This window comes from Macaca mulatta, chromosome 11 (genome assembly GCF_049350105.2).
Source record: "Macaca mulatta isolate MMU2019108-1 chromosome 11, T2T-MMU8v2.0, whole genome shotgun sequence".
Lineage (NCBI taxonomy): Eukaryota > Metazoa > Chordata > Mammalia > Primates > Cercopithecidae > Macaca > Macaca mulatta.
In genome coordinates this window covers 85,623,233-85,640,413 of record NC_133416.1, presented here as the reverse complement: position 1 = coordinate 85,640,413, position 17,181 = coordinate 85,623,233, and the positions used below count along the sequence as shown (strand labels likewise).

General features: G+C 36.3%; 1 long non-coding RNA gene and 1 pseudogene across 1 annotated transcript in view; one reads left to right on the top strand and one right to left on the bottom strand.

The window, feature by feature from the left end:
• Positions 1 to 10,451, bottom strand: part of LOC107000947 (uncharacterized) — a 40,793-nt gene extending 30,342 nt beyond the window's left edge. The window contains exon 1 of the long non-coding RNA XR_013400681.1: positions 10,312 to 10,451. This is a non-coding gene — a long non-coding RNA (uncharacterized LOC107000947). The remainder of the gene's footprint in view (positions 1 to 10,311) is intronic.
• On the top strand, positions 589 to 1,043 carry LOC694937 (large ribosomal subunit protein eL31 pseudogene; annotated as a pseudogene).
• Positions 10,452 to 17,181: the final 6,730 nt, after the last annotated feature.

The window sequence follows — 17,181 nt, the reverse complement described above, 5'->3', positions numbered from 1 at the left end:
TATGAGTTGTCTTATAGCTACAGAGTTGATGACAATCTTATGTATGTTCTAGTTGACACAACAATTATAGTGTTTTCCATCAGGAGCCAGAGTATCTATGCTGAGGCTAGAAAGTCAAATTTTTAGAAGATTGTTGTAGTTGTGAGAATAATAGGATATAAAGTATATATAATCGAGTTTTACAGTAATAGTATTGTAAAGGTGCTGTCAGGAGGCCACTATGATAGATGTCAGATAAATCTACCAGATGGAAAACTCAAAAGTATTATGCAAAATGTGGAAGGAGAAACTCAAGCCCAAGTCAGGCACGTCACCAGTGTTAAGTGACAAACATAGTTATTGGAAAAGCAAAGAAAGCAAATGAGAATTGTCTTTATAAAAATGTCTAATTTGTTCTACAAAGACAAAAGAACAGATTGTTACTTAATAAAATGTAATGGAATCAGATTTTTAAAATGTCAAAAGTGAAAGTAAAAGCTACATAACAAAAATATCAATATGAAAAATAAAAATGGTAGGATAATGTAGATGATCTACCAACAGACCCTTTTATGTGATGTGAAGGAAGCTGGAACTTACCTAATCAAAATCCTGCAGATCATTCCTTTCCAACTTGGACCCAGCAGAATGGCTCCCGCAAAGAAGGGTGGCGAGAAGAAAAAGGGCCGTTCTGCCATCAACGAGGTGGTGACCCGAGAATACACCATCAACATTCACAAGCGCGTCCATGGAGTGGGCTTCAAGAAGCGTGCCCCTCGGGCACTCAAAGAGATTCGGAAATTTGCCATGAAGGAGATGGGAACTCCAGATGTGCGCATTGATACCAGGCTCAACAAAGCTGTCTGGGCCAAAGGAATAAGGAATGTCCCATACCGAATCCGTGTGCAGCTGTCCAGAAAACGTAATGAGGATGAAGATTCACCAAATAAGCGCTATACTTTGGTTACCTATGTACCTGTTACCACTTTCAAAAATCTACAGACAATATGGATGAGAACTAATCGCTGATCATCAAATACATCAAATAAAGTTATAAAATTGAAAAAAAAAAAATCCTGCAGATCACATTACATAGAATACCAACAATGAAAAACAAGTTGCTCTATTATACTTTCTTTAGGGAGCATATAATTTTTTAAATCAAGTTAACTGTAAGTAGAAGTATTGGCACCTCTTTCCCATATCAGACTAAAAGAAAGAAACCTATATCAAATATCTTCTGTAAAAGGAGACTGAGTGGGATAGAGATATAAAATAAAAATGTTTTGATGCTGGAGGATAAAGACGGAGGGCAGTGTTCCCCAAAGTGGCTTGCTTAGAGGTTTTGGTTAGAAGTAGGTGGGAGGTTCTGTAATCAAATATATTTGGGAAATACTTGTTAAAAGCACATCGTGGTTCAAAAATAGGCAAATGAGGCTGGGCGTGATGGCTCACACCTGTAATCCCAGCAGTTTGGGAGGCCGAGGCGGGTGGATCATGAGGTCAGGAGATCGAGACCATCCTGGCTAACACGGGGAAACTCTGTCTCTACTGAAAATACAAAAAATTAGGCGTCATGACGGGCACCTGTAATCCTAGCTACTCGGGAGGCTGAGGCAGGAGAATGGCGTAAACCAGGAGAATGGCGGAGCTTGCAGTGAGCAGAGATCAGGCCACTGCACTCCAGCCTGGGTGACAAAGTGAGACTACATCTCAAAATGAAAAAAAAAAAAAAAGAGGCAAATGAGATAATAGGATAAAATGGTGGGCCATTTAAAGAATGGATGCAGAACCAACTAGAAATCCAGTGAGACCTAATTTAAGGTGACACAATACAAAAGGACTGGAGAGTCCAAAGAAAAAGTTACTTCTTTAATAGTTTTGAAAGACTCTTGTCATAGACTATGAAAAAATTATTTTGTGTTCATAGCATTTTATACTTGAAAATACCCTGAAGAATGCCTGATTTCCTCTTTTAGAGTCGTATGCACTGAGACTTCAAAAGGTTAAGTGATTTACCTAAGGCCATAGAGCCAAAATTTGAACTGAAATTCAAGTCTTCAATCACAATATTGTTTTACTTCAAAACTTCTAAGTATCATGAAAAGAATGATAGATTCTTGCAATAAACTTATGATATTATCCTCTTTTGGGGGTAAGTTATTTCTAATGCATTTTGCCATGAGAACTGCATTTTCCTTCTTTGGCAGAGAATCTCCTTTTCCTAGCAAAAAGCTCTTTGTACCTACCAAGTATTCCAAAAATACAGATACACTGAATATTTGATCTGTGCTTTCATTTTTTTACTTTCTGCCATCATTTTGTTAATAAATTTTTATCAGTGTTTACAGATCTGAAGTAACTACAGAGATGATGTTAGGAAGATATTATGATAATATAAGTCATAAGACATAGCTACATGATAAATATAGATCTCATATGAGAAATGTAGAAGGAGACAGAAAATTCCAAGTCAATATCACCAATACTGAAAGAGGCACATACAAGCAAATAATTACATGTAAAAGATGACAACTGAATAAGTTCTATAGTTAACAGTATTGTATCAATACTAATTGCCACAGTTACATAAAATGACAACACAGAGGGAAGCTGGGTGACAGACAGGTATACCCTATGAATTGTTTTTGCAATTTTCTGTACGTCTATAATTATTTCAAAATAAAACATTAAAAACAAGCAAAGAGAGAAAAAAAAACCCATCATATTTCATTAACAGGATCCAAAGACCTCCTTAAACTGCCAAAGAAGTACATGGAACAAAAAAGATTAAGAACCCCTGGCCTAATTCCTCTTGGTAATCAAAAGCAGAGGTGAGGCTCAATCACAGGCCTGGATATCTTCCAGAAAACTACTTTGAGTTGACAAGATTTTCAAACAAATCCATTTCCAGGAATTTTTGAGTATCTTTGTTTCCTTATGTGTATAATGGTTCAGGTCACAATTCCTCCTCTATCCAGAAGAATAGAAAACTTTTGTAGTGCTTTTAGCTGAATGATTGCAGACTATCTTTCTGGACCACTCTTACCCCCACTCTCCCTAATTTAGTAAGCAGGTAAAACTAAATGAGATGAGGTTGGCAAGAACTGCCAATCCAAGTTAAAAAGAAAAGATAAGAAAGAGTAAACTATGAAAGAGCTGATCTCTCTTTACTTTTGCCATCTAATTGGTGTGTCAGTTCTTTCAAGATTGAAGACAGAATCAGGACCACGACTTACTATGGAAGATGTAAGAAGTATTTTTCTGATTCATTTTATCAGAAAAATTAAGTTTTATATTAAGAAACATTAGTAGGTCATATTTTATGCTCATAAATATGTATAAAGTATTTTAAATATTTAACATATATTAATGAATATATTGTTAAAATAGTATAATCTAAAGATATAGCTTTCAAAATTCTTTTTGTAAATAATACAGTGCCAAATAAGTAAAACAAATGTAACATTTGGGATATATATGCATACCAAAATGTACCTATGAACATACATATTGTTTACCCCAGAAGGAGTTGAAAAGAAACTTAAATTTCTCTAAATCATTTTTGCCTAAACTTCAACAATGGAATATAACTTAGTATTTCAAACATGAAATGTAACTTTTAGAAGTGAAGCTCATCCTACTTGATATTTTGAAAGGGGAACAAATTTTAATATTCAAATTGTATTATTTCTCCTCAGTGAAATCATGCCAAACAGGTTTACATCCTTCTATTTAAATGTGAAAGTACGGCAGGGCGCGGTGGCTCAAGCCTGTAATCCCAGCACTTTGGGAGGCCGAGACGGGCGGATCACGAGGTCAGAAGATCGAGACCATCCTGGTTAACACGGTGAAACCTCGTCTCTACTAAAAAAAATACAAAAAACTAGCCGGGCGAGGTGGCGGGCGCCTGTAGTCCCAGCTACTCGGGAGGCTGAGGCAGGAGAATGGCGTAAACCCGGGAGGCGGAGCTTGCAGTGAGCTGAGATCCGGCCACTGCACTCTAGCCTGGGCGACAGAGCGAGACTCCGTCTCAAAAAAAAAAAAAAAAAAGTGAAAGTACTTCGAAAGCATTTTGGAGCCATTTTTTTCTTAATTATTAACTTTGAATGCAGAGTACATTCAGTAAACTAGTTTTTCACACAACATCCCAGTTGCCATTCTGTTAGTTTCCTAGGGCTGCCATAACAAATTACCACACACTAGGTAGCTTAAAACAACAGAAACTGATTCTTCCTCTGTTCTGGAGACTAGAAGTTTAAAATCAAGGTGTTTTTAAAGTTAGTTCCTTGTGAGACTCCGAAGGAAAATCCACCCTATGTTTTTCTTTGACCTCTGGTGGCTGCCTCAGTGCTTGCTGTTCTTTGGTTTAGGGATGCATAACTCCGGTCTCTGCTTTTTGTTTCTCTGTGTCTTCTTTCTCTGCCTGCCTTACTCTCATAAGGACACCAATCCTTGGATTTGGTGTTCAACTTAAATCTGGAATCATTCATCTCAAGATCCTTAATTACATCTACAAACGTGTTATTTCAAATAAAGTCACATTGGCAAGTCCTAGGGAATATAACTTGTACATATCTTTTTGATTCAACATAATTCAACCATTGTTGATTAAATAAGCGATGATTCAACCCACCGCAAATAGAATTTTATCTTAGGAGTAAACAGGAAAAAAAAATGGTAACCTCTGGGCTTAAGTTTTGACCATGTGGTAATAGTAATATCATGCTGTACATATGTAGGTTTTTATTTTTTTAAGAGTTTACAGAGGGCTTTCAGATTCACTGTCTTCAATATTTACCACACGCCTTAAAGATAGTTTTACTCTTATTCTCATTTTACAGATGACAAAGTGGATGCTAAGAACAATTAGTGGATGTTAAGAAAATTGGTGATTCATCAAAGTCAAACCAACAGAACATGATAGTAAATGACAGGATTTGAACTCAGTCCTGGAACTCGGGATGCTTGATTCCAGGAAAAGTGCTCTAAATGATGAGAACTTTTCTACTCCATGCCTGATACAATGACAAGCAATAAAAAGAAGCTAATGTCACAATAAAGCCAATATAGTCAGGTAAATTGTTGCCAGTAATAGAGTTTGTGCAACATACCAACAAAATAATTAAGCCAATTTCTGAAAATAACTCAATAATATCATGTAAAGTAATTCTTGATTCACACCAACAGAATTGTTGAGAAAGCCTCAGTAAGAGGTTCATTTTGTTATTTTCATTTTTTTACTTTCAATATACACATAACGGCGCAAGTGATCCATGTCTGGATTATTTAGTTGATGGTGGCTGATTGCGCCTTTATTGGGGAAAATCAGGTCTGTTGACTTTTATATTACTACTCTCTTTTGCCTTGTGGCAGGATTCTTTTCTTACCTCCTGGACAAAGCTGATGCTATATTTATCATGCGAGATTCTGAAAAGAACCACAGATAACGTTTTTTGGCACCTTACATTGTGTGAGATGTCAGCAGGATAAGATTTCAGTTCTTTAATTTTTGGAAATCCTGCATTTTCCATTGCATGGAAATAATGGCCATAATGTGTTGCTTTTATATAAGAAGTTTTAATAGTCAGATCTTTGAATACCAGATTTTGTGAAGTATGCCTATTATCTCCCCAGAAATATTGCCTTCCCATCTTTGTCTATAAAGTCGCATGGATCTGAACTGTTCAAATCTTAAATTTGAAACTCTGGATTAGAACACTCCAAATGATACAATGAATCTATCTAAACCTGTACGCTTCTTGTACTCAGCAGGCTGACTGAAAGAAAACACGGAAAGTGCCTATTAAGTTTTAGTCTAGAAGCATTCTACAATAAAGTGGGTTCACTGGAGTTGATGTCCACAGTCTGCTGCATTAATCACTCGGTTCTCGGCTGTTATGTTCTACATGCTTGCTGTCCAATATGTAAAAGAGGCTAGGTAAATCTCACCAGTTCCTTGACAAGCAAGTAAGTTTTTGTTCTTTATTACAGAATAAAAATCTGAGATATGAATTTTTTGATCACTCAATGTCAAGCATGTCAGGAAGTATTATTTTATAATATGGATTTCACTTTCTTAAACATTGAAAATGGTGAGGTGCAAAGGAATATGGAACAAATTGTGTGGAGAGGATAAGGTAGAGATTCTAGAAGGATATGAGAGAAGAGTAGTTTTCGTAGCCATGATGAATTTTCCTTTTTCTCTCCTTTCTCCCTCCTCTTCTTTTTCCTTTCTGTCTCCTTCCTTTCTTCTTAATTCCTTTCTTCTATCCTTTCTTCTTTCTCTCCTTTCTCTCTTCTACCCTTTCCTCTTCCTTTCTTCCTTCCTTCCCTTTTCTTTCTTGCTTACTTTCACAGTAATGGAAATGGCTATGGTTACTAGAAACCTGACTCTAACCATGAGACACAAAGATAAGCCTGGATGATTCTCATTTAGTAGGATGATCAAATAGTTCATAGTTGTAAAAAGTGTTACAATAATGGGGGACATTTCACTCTTGTATGCATGCATTCAACAAATGTCTAGGATTACTACTATGTGTCAAACAGTACATTGGATACCAGGGACTCAAAGGTGAACAAGATAGGGAGTTCAGGATCTATAAAGGAGGAAGCAAACACATTTTAAAAAATCAGATCCAGTTTTGATTAGAGGTCTAAAAGAAGCAATTTTCTATTATGGAGAGGAATAGAGTATAGAAGGATGAGCCAATTTCTATGCTATACTCAAACATATAGGAAAAGTAATTGTCCAATTAATTTAATACTATTTGGCATAAAATAATAATGTGCCTGAGATAAGCAGATTTTCAAATTAATAAAATAATTCTTTGAATATCAAACAGTATCAATGTTATTTTCCTAAAGGAATATGAAACTATATTCTTACAAATGTAGGTTGACTATCATTTATATAAAGTGCTGGTTATTCAATATAGGTGATACAAAACTGAGTAAGACATAGACTCTTTGTGAAACTATAATTTATAAAAGGATACTTATACACAAATAATTACAAAAAATAGGCTGTGATAAATATACGAACAGTAAGAAAAGCCACAGTAGATCACAGAAATTGTTTTTCAACAAAAATATATTATGTCATTCCTCTGCTCAAACCTTCTAATGGCTTCCTGCCTCACTCAATATAAATGTCAAAATCTTTGCAATGACCTTCAGGGCTCTACACAATTTGGCTGCTATTACATCTTTGACCCTGTCTCCCACGACCATTCCCCCTAGCTCCCTCTCTTCAGCCAGATTGAATTGCTTGCACTTTCACAAAGCACCGAACACCATTCCACATTCAAACTTTGGAATTGGCTTTTCCTCCAGATATTCACATGGCTAACCATATGACTGTCTTCCAGATTCTTCTCAAATCTCCCTTTAAAGAAGGCTTATTATGACCCCCTTAGCCTGCTATATTTATTTATTTTATTGTTATCTCTTGAGTGTACTGTAAATGCTACTCAGGTGTCACGTGTGTGGTTTATTGTTAATCTCCGCCAACTAGAATATTAAACCCCATGCAGATAATGCATTTTACCTATTTCATTTCCTGGTGTGTTGCAAACATCATAAAAATTCTGATACAAAGTAAGTGCTCAATAAATATTTACTTATGAAATAATCAATTGGAGATAAAGGAAGTGGAAGAAAATCAGGAATGGCTTAATGTATGAGGCAGTGCCTGGAAGATAAATAAGAATTTTGACAAGAAGGGATGATCTTCCTAAATCATCTAGCTCATTTCAGATGATTACTTTTTCAGCATGTGAAGGACATTTCTCAAACACAGATAAGTTCGAAAAATTTCTTTATGTAACCAGTACATTGGATAAGTGTGACTCATGGGATGTGATCATAAAGCAAATTTATTTTAGTCTCCCTTTGTCCTTTAAACGTATTTAGTTGTTTTATTTTCATGGGCTGACAACTCAGACAATATCATGGTTCTATTGGTCATTCTCAGAAAATGGTCACTTTAAATCAAAGTTACCACCTAAATTTTGAAAGAAAAATTTAAGTTCAACTTAATTTAATACTAAGATTTATCATTTCCACCCACCCGTCAAATCCACCAGAAGGTGGAAGATTAGGGACAGGGAGGAGGAGGAGGAGGAGAGAGCTCACAGTATAAAAAAATCAGCTGGGGAAGGAATGATTGGGCTTCGTTCTCTTTCCATCATCACAAATATCTTACCACTCTTGAGTTGGAGCCCGGGAGAATGGAGGTCAGGGCAGACCTTATTTAACTCATGGTGTCCCAAGTTGGTATTCAGTGGGTCTGACAGCTGTCTAAAGTATACTCTTTCCTTCATTAATGCTTCTATGGGCTCTCAAGAGATTGCTCAATCACTGGTGATCCTTCAGCCTCTAGTCCCTAATCCCAAGCAAAATAATTTCTATTATGAACAGTCAATTACTCCTTCCTCAACCCACATATACTAGATACGAGAAAGTAAGGTCTGTTTGCTCCTGCAGGTAGCCCTTTACCTAAGTCCTAAGATAATACTCCTAGATTTATTCTAATTCCTGATCTACGTGTGGGCCAAAGAAAACACTCAAGCATTCAAGCATTCTTTGACACAACAAAAGCAGCTTCTTTTGTAGCTCTAGCTATTGGACTAGCTATCTAGCCATTTTTCTGCTTTCAGAATTTTTAAAGTGGAAGCCAACTATCTGCTCTCTGTTTAACCCTCCCCCGTTGCAGAAAGTGTCTATTAAAATATTTAAGTGATCTTAAGTCCTTCCTTCTTGAAATGAAGAAAAAGCACTCCAACTCTATCATAGGCGGAGCTGAGATTACGTAGCTTTTCAGCACTCTCTCAATATTCACCAAATGAACTTTATCTACTCGTGATAATTTTTTATTTTCATCATTAGGAGAGAATTTATTTTTAAAGTGTCATCTACAAGGATTACTACAAGGATGTCCATTAAACATCACAATTAAACATTCCAAGGGAGAAGCCAGCTTATCAAAGTGTCCACTTAATTCACCTAAACGTCTCCAACCCACCCTCTGCTGACCTTCTCTAAGTCTTTTTCTTTTTTAAAATAAGACAAGGTAGACAGATACATGTTGGTAAATGCTGAAGTCTATATTCTCATAGAGACACGGTGCACTGCGAGCCCAAAATGCAGAGAAAGGAGGAAAAAAGCTGTAACTCTCTGTGCTACCACATAGAGGCCTAGCACCCTCCAGCTTCCAGCAGATTGAAGGGAGCAGGTTTTTCTATTTTCCCCACAGAGCTCAGTGGTGTTGATTCCATACCGTTTTTGTTCAGACAGGAAGGGATAAAACATGAATTTGGAACAGAAAGGAGTAAAGACTGTTTTCCCATAGTATTCTGCTCAAGGTATTTTTCCCAAAAAAATAGGTTGAGAACCATGGTATAGAGAAAAGAGACCTCAAGAACAAAGCAGCTGAGCACAAGAGGAAAAGAAAGACAGATTGATGATTTTTTTTAACCAGTTTAAGAGCTGCAAACCTAATCTGTGGGCAATTCCTATTTGTAAGGTTCTATAAGATGACCTGTCTCACTGTTTACTTCAGTATCTTATCTGCTTTGATATCTATTTTCTTAAATTCTGACCAAAAGTTTCATTTTAACATCCAATTCCCTTTGTAAAAATTTTCTGTGCTTCTCCATGGTGCATAAATTAAAGTCCAATCTCCTGAACTAACAATCATACATTTACAATATAGCCTTTTTGCTTTCCAACTTTGTTTTCCATCATGCAACTTTAATATTTCCAAGTCTGATAGTCTTTAATTCATTTATCCAAGAAATATCTACTAATATCATAGTAGAAATATCTCTGTTCCAGGCCATGTTCTAGAATTTGCTATGTGTACAGCATAGATGAATATGACAGAGTATTTGTTTTCCCAAATATATACAAAATTGTTATGCTTTTAAAGTATGTTGTCTCTACTCTATAGAATACCATTTTACTCTTCTCTGGATGGGAAACTCAAATTCATCTTTTACATTACTGTTCTGATGCCATCTTCTCCAAGGAGCCTACGTTAAGTTCTTTGGACAGAATTCCCAACTTTTTAATCTGTGCTTTTATTGATTTTGGCCAGAATATTATTACTATGGGTTTTTTCTTTATATTATTATACTTTAAGTTCTAGAGTACATGTGCACAACGTGCAGGTTTGTTACATATGTGTACCTGTGCCATGTTGGTGTGCTGCATACTATGGGTTTTAACTAAACAGGTAAGAATGCTGTATTAGGGTTATCTAGAGGGACAGAACTAATAGGATAGATGTATATATAAAGCAGAGTTCATTAAGGAGTATTGACTCACACGACCACAAGGTGAGGTCCTAAAATAGACCATCTGCAAGCTGAGGAGCAAGGAAGCCAGTGCAAGTCCCAAAGCTGAAGAACTTGGAGTCCAATGTTTGATGGTAGGAAGCATCCAGCACAGGAGAAAGATGTAGGTCCGAAGACTAAAACAGTCTATTCTTTTTTCACTTTCTTCTGCCTGCTTTTATTCTGGTCATGCTTGCAGCTGATTAGATTGTGCCCATACAGGTTGAGGGTGGGTCTGCCTCTCCCAGTCCACTGACTCAAATGTTAATCTCCTTTGGCAACACCCTCACAGACACACCCAGAAACAATACTTTGAATCTTTCAATCCCACCAAGTTGACACTCAAAATTAACCATCACAAATGCTATATATGTATTATGGGCTATATACCTGAGTTGCCTGCAAGTTAATGAGATACATATATATTTTTTAAAATTTCAAATAACCAGGTATTCTTGGCTCATAAGCTCAATATATATTTGTAGTATTATAATGAACTGGGAAGGAAGTGCCTTCTAGGGCATGTCTATAAGTTGGCACCCACAGACATGCTTGCAGAGAAGCGGGCCAATCTATACCATGCTCTGGGTAGTGGAAGATAAGACTTTAAATGTGAATTGGCTAAATATTGCATTATTGTGACAAGCCATGAATGCTGTGAAGAGTATATAGTTAATTCAACACATAAAAGAGACATACTTAAAAGTTTCTGAAGAAATCCATTGTTGGCACTTAGATTTAAGAATAACCTGACAATAATACATAGGTTGCTTTGAAATAGGACAATGCCAAGAGAATGGTTATTAAAGTAATAAAAGGGTAACATGAGAAGGAAAAGCACAAATGTAAATGAAACATCACATGAATTGTGGAGCTGAGAACTGTAACTTTATAAAATGATTAAAGAATGGAAGAGTAAAAGATACTCTGACTGATGCTGGATGATTGGCAGAGTGATAGTACAACTGTTGTGGGAGTTCAGAAGGGGAAGATGATTCGTAGTCTAGTTTGGACATGTTAATTCTATGGGAAAAGTGAAACACTCTTAAGATATTCAGGAGGCACACTGAAGCGCTGGTAACTTGATGGATTTCTTTATGAAGGATGTGGATAAAGAATTGCAACAATTTATGACAAAACCCAGAAGTTTTTATAAAACGACATAAAATGTACATTGATTGTTTAAAAAAAATTACCAAAAGAACAATAAAAAGCATATGAGGAAGAATTTTAATTCAAGAAAAGAAAAACAGGGTCTAACTCAGTAGATTCTCCATTCTAAGGAATTAAGAAAAAATCAGTGAAACATTGCCAGCATGAAATAGGAACAGATGACAAAGATGAGGAACAACTCTTGATAAAGAGAACACATATTGAATTAAAAAAACAAACAGTTAAGTCTGAATCAATAATTAGCAGACTTGACATTGCAGAAAATTTAATTAATGATTTACAGGACAAAACTGGGAAGAAATAGAAAAATCCAAAGACAAAGGGCAGAGAGTACACTAACAGAGTAAATGAAAAAAAATGTCAAGCAAAATGAAAAGCAGGCTTATAAGAGATACCCCCAAAAGGAAGTAGAGCAAATGGAATGTAAATAATAACCAAATAAATAATTCTAGAAAATTATCCAGTTTTAAAATATTATATTTTGAGATTGAGAGACCAGTCATGTTCCAAGCAAATTAATAACAAAAGCCACAGAATAAAAAATTGCTCGGTGACAGTGGGAAAGTTTAAACAAAGAATACTTCAAACACAGAAAAAGCAAGATGTAGAATGCCCCCAAACTCTCTTCAAACACCAAATGCCAGAACACGAGGAAACCATATCCATAGGGGTTGAGAGGAAAGATGATGACTCATGATTTATATATTCAGCAAAGCTGTTGTTCAAATGTGAAGGCAATAGCTGGACCAATCTAGTAAAACTGACCATTATTTTGAAAAAGTTCTTTCTGAAAGGATTCATAAATGATTGTCAGACGAAACAAACACAATCAAGGATGGTAAATTGTGGATGGAAAGACTAGTAATGGACATTGAAAAGAGTTATACAGAGAATATATTTTAAAATGTGTGGCAAATGTGTTTGCAAAATATTATATGTGCATACTTTTTATTGAAAGAGATTTTTAACATTTTTGATAGATAGCTATATCATTTGAAACCAGGCAGGGGTTGGTGTAGACCTAAATAGAAACTTTAAATTTTTTCTACTCCAAAGCACTACCGAATCTTCATTCTTTCAAAGTGAAAAATAAGATAGAATTAAGATTTTTGAAATCTGAAGGATGATGGTAATTACAAAATATGCTCATAATATAAAAACAAATCAGTCATCACAAAGCAAGCAAAAATATTTGAAGGAATAAAAAATAAAAGAAAACATCAAAATATTAAATACAGAAAGGGCAAAAATTAAAAATTATAACATCTATAACATACAATTCTGTGAAAAGGCCATATATGCAAAGTAGCCATAAATGCCCAAGAAAGAGGCAGACAAATCTAGTTTGTTGGTAAAAGGTGTTTTATTGGTGGAACTTACAGGCAGAAGCATGTTCTTGGATGGTTGTGAGACAGGTAGATCTTTTACCTGCTAACCCAAAACTAGGGCTTATATACCATAGGGAAAATGTGTAAGTGCCCTGTACAAGACAATTAAAGGCAATCCTCCAGAACAGACAAGAATGCTATATGCATCATAGCCTATAATTTGTGCAATAACATCAAGGTTGACATATTCTTACACTAAGGATAGTAAATAAAGTAGGAATCGGGAGACATTCATATTGCTTGTGGGAATGAATGAATAAATAATAGGAAATAGTGACTATCAAAAATGTTAGAATTAAAATAATGGACAAATTTACACAGGCAAATAGGATTTTAAAGCATCAAGAGTAGCAACATTAGGAATAGGCAGTGTATAAATGTACAAAGCAGCATTTTATAAAAGAAAGGCATCTTCATTGAAGGAAATAGAAAAAAAATATTATTCCCTCATTAAAACAGCATCAGAATGCTTACAGTGATACGTGTAGTAATTCGAGGGCAACTGACAAATGCTCCATAACATTGGGCAACTTAATGTATGTTATTATTTATTTTATATTAAATAGAGTATTTTAATACATACTTGACAGGATTAAATTTATGTGTTTTGACACTAAAACCATGGTAATTTTTGTATAACCATGGAAACATTTTTTAATGGCTCATTTGAGACAATGGAAAGAAAACCTTCCCAACTAACCCTAACCTCATCAGTGGTTACATCTGAGGTTACGAGTCACTCTAATCTCTTTATGTACACCCCAAAATTTTACAGTTAATATTACTTCTACTTATAAATTAAGCTTAGACATTTAAAAATTGAACAAAAATGCAAAAAGAAGAGTAAGGCAGATGGAAACTATACAGATTGTAATGTGTGGTGATTAGGAAATCACTTGTGAGTTACTGAGAATGTTGAGAAAGGTGCCAGATCACATGGTACTATAAAATAGAGAAAAAGAAGAAGAAACTCACAGCTCTTCCTACAAAACATTAGATGACTGAAGAAAGGTGATAGAGGAAAGTAGCTTGAAAGTAATCAAGATTCGGGTAAGAAATTTTATTTAAATGGAAGAGACATGAATTTACTATTATAGACAAAGGAAAATGGTCAGTACAGAAGGACAGCTAGTGTGTGGATGAACAGAGGATAGTTGTTCAAAGTCTAAGAATGTAGACAATGACAAATCATGGTTTCAGATGTGGATTGTAATGTTAACCAGAGAGAGATGCTTCTTCAAAACAAAAGGAAATAAAGAGTGTGCTTACACATATATATATAAAAATGTGGACGTGAAGAAGGAAAAAAAATGAGCAGTGATCTGATCAATCAGGACATTCAAATTTTCTGAGTCAGGTAAGAGCATAAGATAAAATTATGTGTCGGAGAAAGGCAGAGGAAATGAAAGTGAAGTTAGGGAGTTAAAGGAGTGAAATAATTCTTTGACTGAAATGTGAAATAGAATAAGATTTATTATCTTTTTTCTTCCCCTACATTCATAACTCTCTAGAATTAGTCACGATTTATATTTACTTATAGTCATCCAAGTACTATACATACCACACCACTGAATTTCTACATCCATCTACAGTCTTCTTAACATATTCACTCTCATCTTTTTAACTTTTCAGTAGCATGTGTCACTGGTAAATACTCCTTCCTTATTTTAGGGGATTTGCTTACTTTTTCCTCCATGACTATCTCTTAATATCCCTTCTAAATTGGAAGTCAGTCAGTTAGAGAGGCAAGTCAGTCTAGAATTACAGTGCTTAGGAGACAGTTTAAGATGTATGTAGTGATTAACATGCACAGAAGATTATAACCAGGGAGGGATTTTGATATTTGACTTACTGAATTGCAGAAATTACTATAGTATATAGGGGGCTAAGATTAAAAAAAAAAAGTTATCTTTGGATGAAGGAAGTATGTTCTCAGAGATTTGAGAAGTGTCATCAAGATTATTTGTAAGGCTGGCAAAACTGACAGGTAAAGCTGCTTTTACAAGCAGACCATGATTTACACTCATTAAAACAAGTATACTGCTCTCTAATTTTACAGTCAAAATGCATACAGGTGTTGGTAGCAACTGAGCTCCACAAAGTAACCCAGAAACTCAGGTTGTCTGTATCTTGTCTCTCCACTATCCCTGGGGTGATCTTCCCCTCCAAATGGTCCAAACTCTCATTTCATCACCATGTCCACGAATGTGTCTGCAAGAAGCAGCGAAGAGGAAGTTTACAGCAAGTAGCTGATCAGGAAGCAAACAGTAGTGCAGCTCTTATGTTCATAGCCCACTGGCTAGAATTTAGTCACATGGCACATGTGAATAAAATGAAAAAAAGGAATAGTTGCAAGGAAGGTTGAGATACATAGTCTCTTGCTAATAAAACTAATGGAATTCTTTATTAAAAAGAAGAAATGAAGACTGTAGATTGGGATTCTAAATAATTGGAATAAAATTGGCAATCTGAAATACAAAGCCAAACTACAGGAGAAAAAAGAAATAAACTGTGAAGTAGGTGTTGAAATCAGTGAGGAAGAAGAATTGAATCGTTCTCTGGCAGGTAGGTCAGTGATTTCAGAACAAAGGAAGTTGCCATAAGTAGAGTGCATGAAGTTCTGTAAAGATAAGACCTTAGGTTCCACCTTAAGAATATTAAACTCTTTCTGACTTCATGAGTTTCAGTGACTTCGAGTGGTAGAAAATTTAAGAGATGCAGTATCTTCGGAGAGTAATGACATATAATCCACACACTCATGGAAGAATGGAGACCTAAAGTTTTTGAAAGGGAGTAAGTAGAGAGGAAAATAGACGTGAACAGGAATAAAGTACAATGGGATGCCAGTTCTTGAGATAAAAAAATTAGGGAAAATAAGGTAAAGATATCCACTTGTAGCATTCATATTAACATCCAAGATAAGAGAAATAGGATGGAGGCTGAATACATTGACAAAAAGGTAAGTGAAATGATCTCTTCTTATATAGGGCTTTTTTTAAAATCATTTTTTAAATCTTAACAGCCCTTTGTAAAAATATTACTATTAGCAAACTTAACTCTTTTTGAATTTGAATAGGAATGATAAATGGAGAGGAATCAGAGCAAGATGAATGGACAAATGTAACTCTCCTGTGATCATCATCCGCCCTGCAGGAACACCAAATTGAACAACCATCACACAAGAAAGAAACTTCATAAGAACCAAAAATCAGATGAATGATCATAGGACCTGATTTTAAAATCACATCAAGGAAAGAGACACTGAAAACTACAGTTAAGACAGTTGTGAATTGCTGACACCACCACTCTTCCATCCCCCAGCAGGGGCAGCATGGCATGAAGACAGAATCTGTGTGCTTCGGGGAGGGATAGCAAAGTGATTGTGGGACTTTGCATTAGAATGCAGTGCTGCCCTATCACAGTGGAAAGCAACACAGCAGGATTTGGCAAGTATCCATGGAGGGGGCATTTAGACTAGCCCTAGCCATGAGGGAATTATTGATCCCAGCAAGCGGAGCCTGAGTTCCAGCTAGCTCCACTACTGTCGGCTAAAGTACCCTAGGGTCCTAAATAAACAAAAGGCATTCCACGCCACAGTGACTGCAATCCCTGGACAAGTTTGGGTGCTATGCTGCGCTTGCAGCCAGTGGATTTGGAGTGCGTGTGACACAGTAAGACACCAGCTGGGGCAGCCTAGGGAGTGCTCACATCACCCTCCGTCCCTGCAACAGGAAGCAGTGCAGCTCACAGCTCCAGGAGGAGAAAGGAGAGTAAAGAGGACTTTGTGTTGCATCTTGTGTATCAGCTCAGCCATAGTAAAATAAAGCATTAGAGTCCTGAAGTCCCTATACTAGGCCCTAGCTCCTGGATGACACTGCTAGACCCACCCTGGGCCAAAAGGGAACCTACTGCCCTGAAGGGAAGAACTCAGTCCTGGCAGAATTCACCACCTACTAACTAAAGAGCCCTTGGGCCCTGAATAAGCATCAGAGATAACCAGGCAGTAGCCACCACCAGCCTGGGGTGGTGGCCATGGGGAGAGTCTCTTTTTCCTTATGGAAAGGAGAGAAAGAGGACTTTGTCTTGCAACCTGGGTTCCAGCTCAGCCCCAGTATAATAAAGCACCAAACAGATTCCTAGAGCCTCTAATCAAGGTCCTAGCCCCTGGACAGCACTTCTACCATCCAGGGGCAGAAAGGAACCTGTGGAACTGAAGAGAAAGACTCAGTACTGCCAGGATTCATCACCTGTTTATTAAAGAGTGATTGGACCTTGAATAAACATCAGCAGTAGCCAGGAAA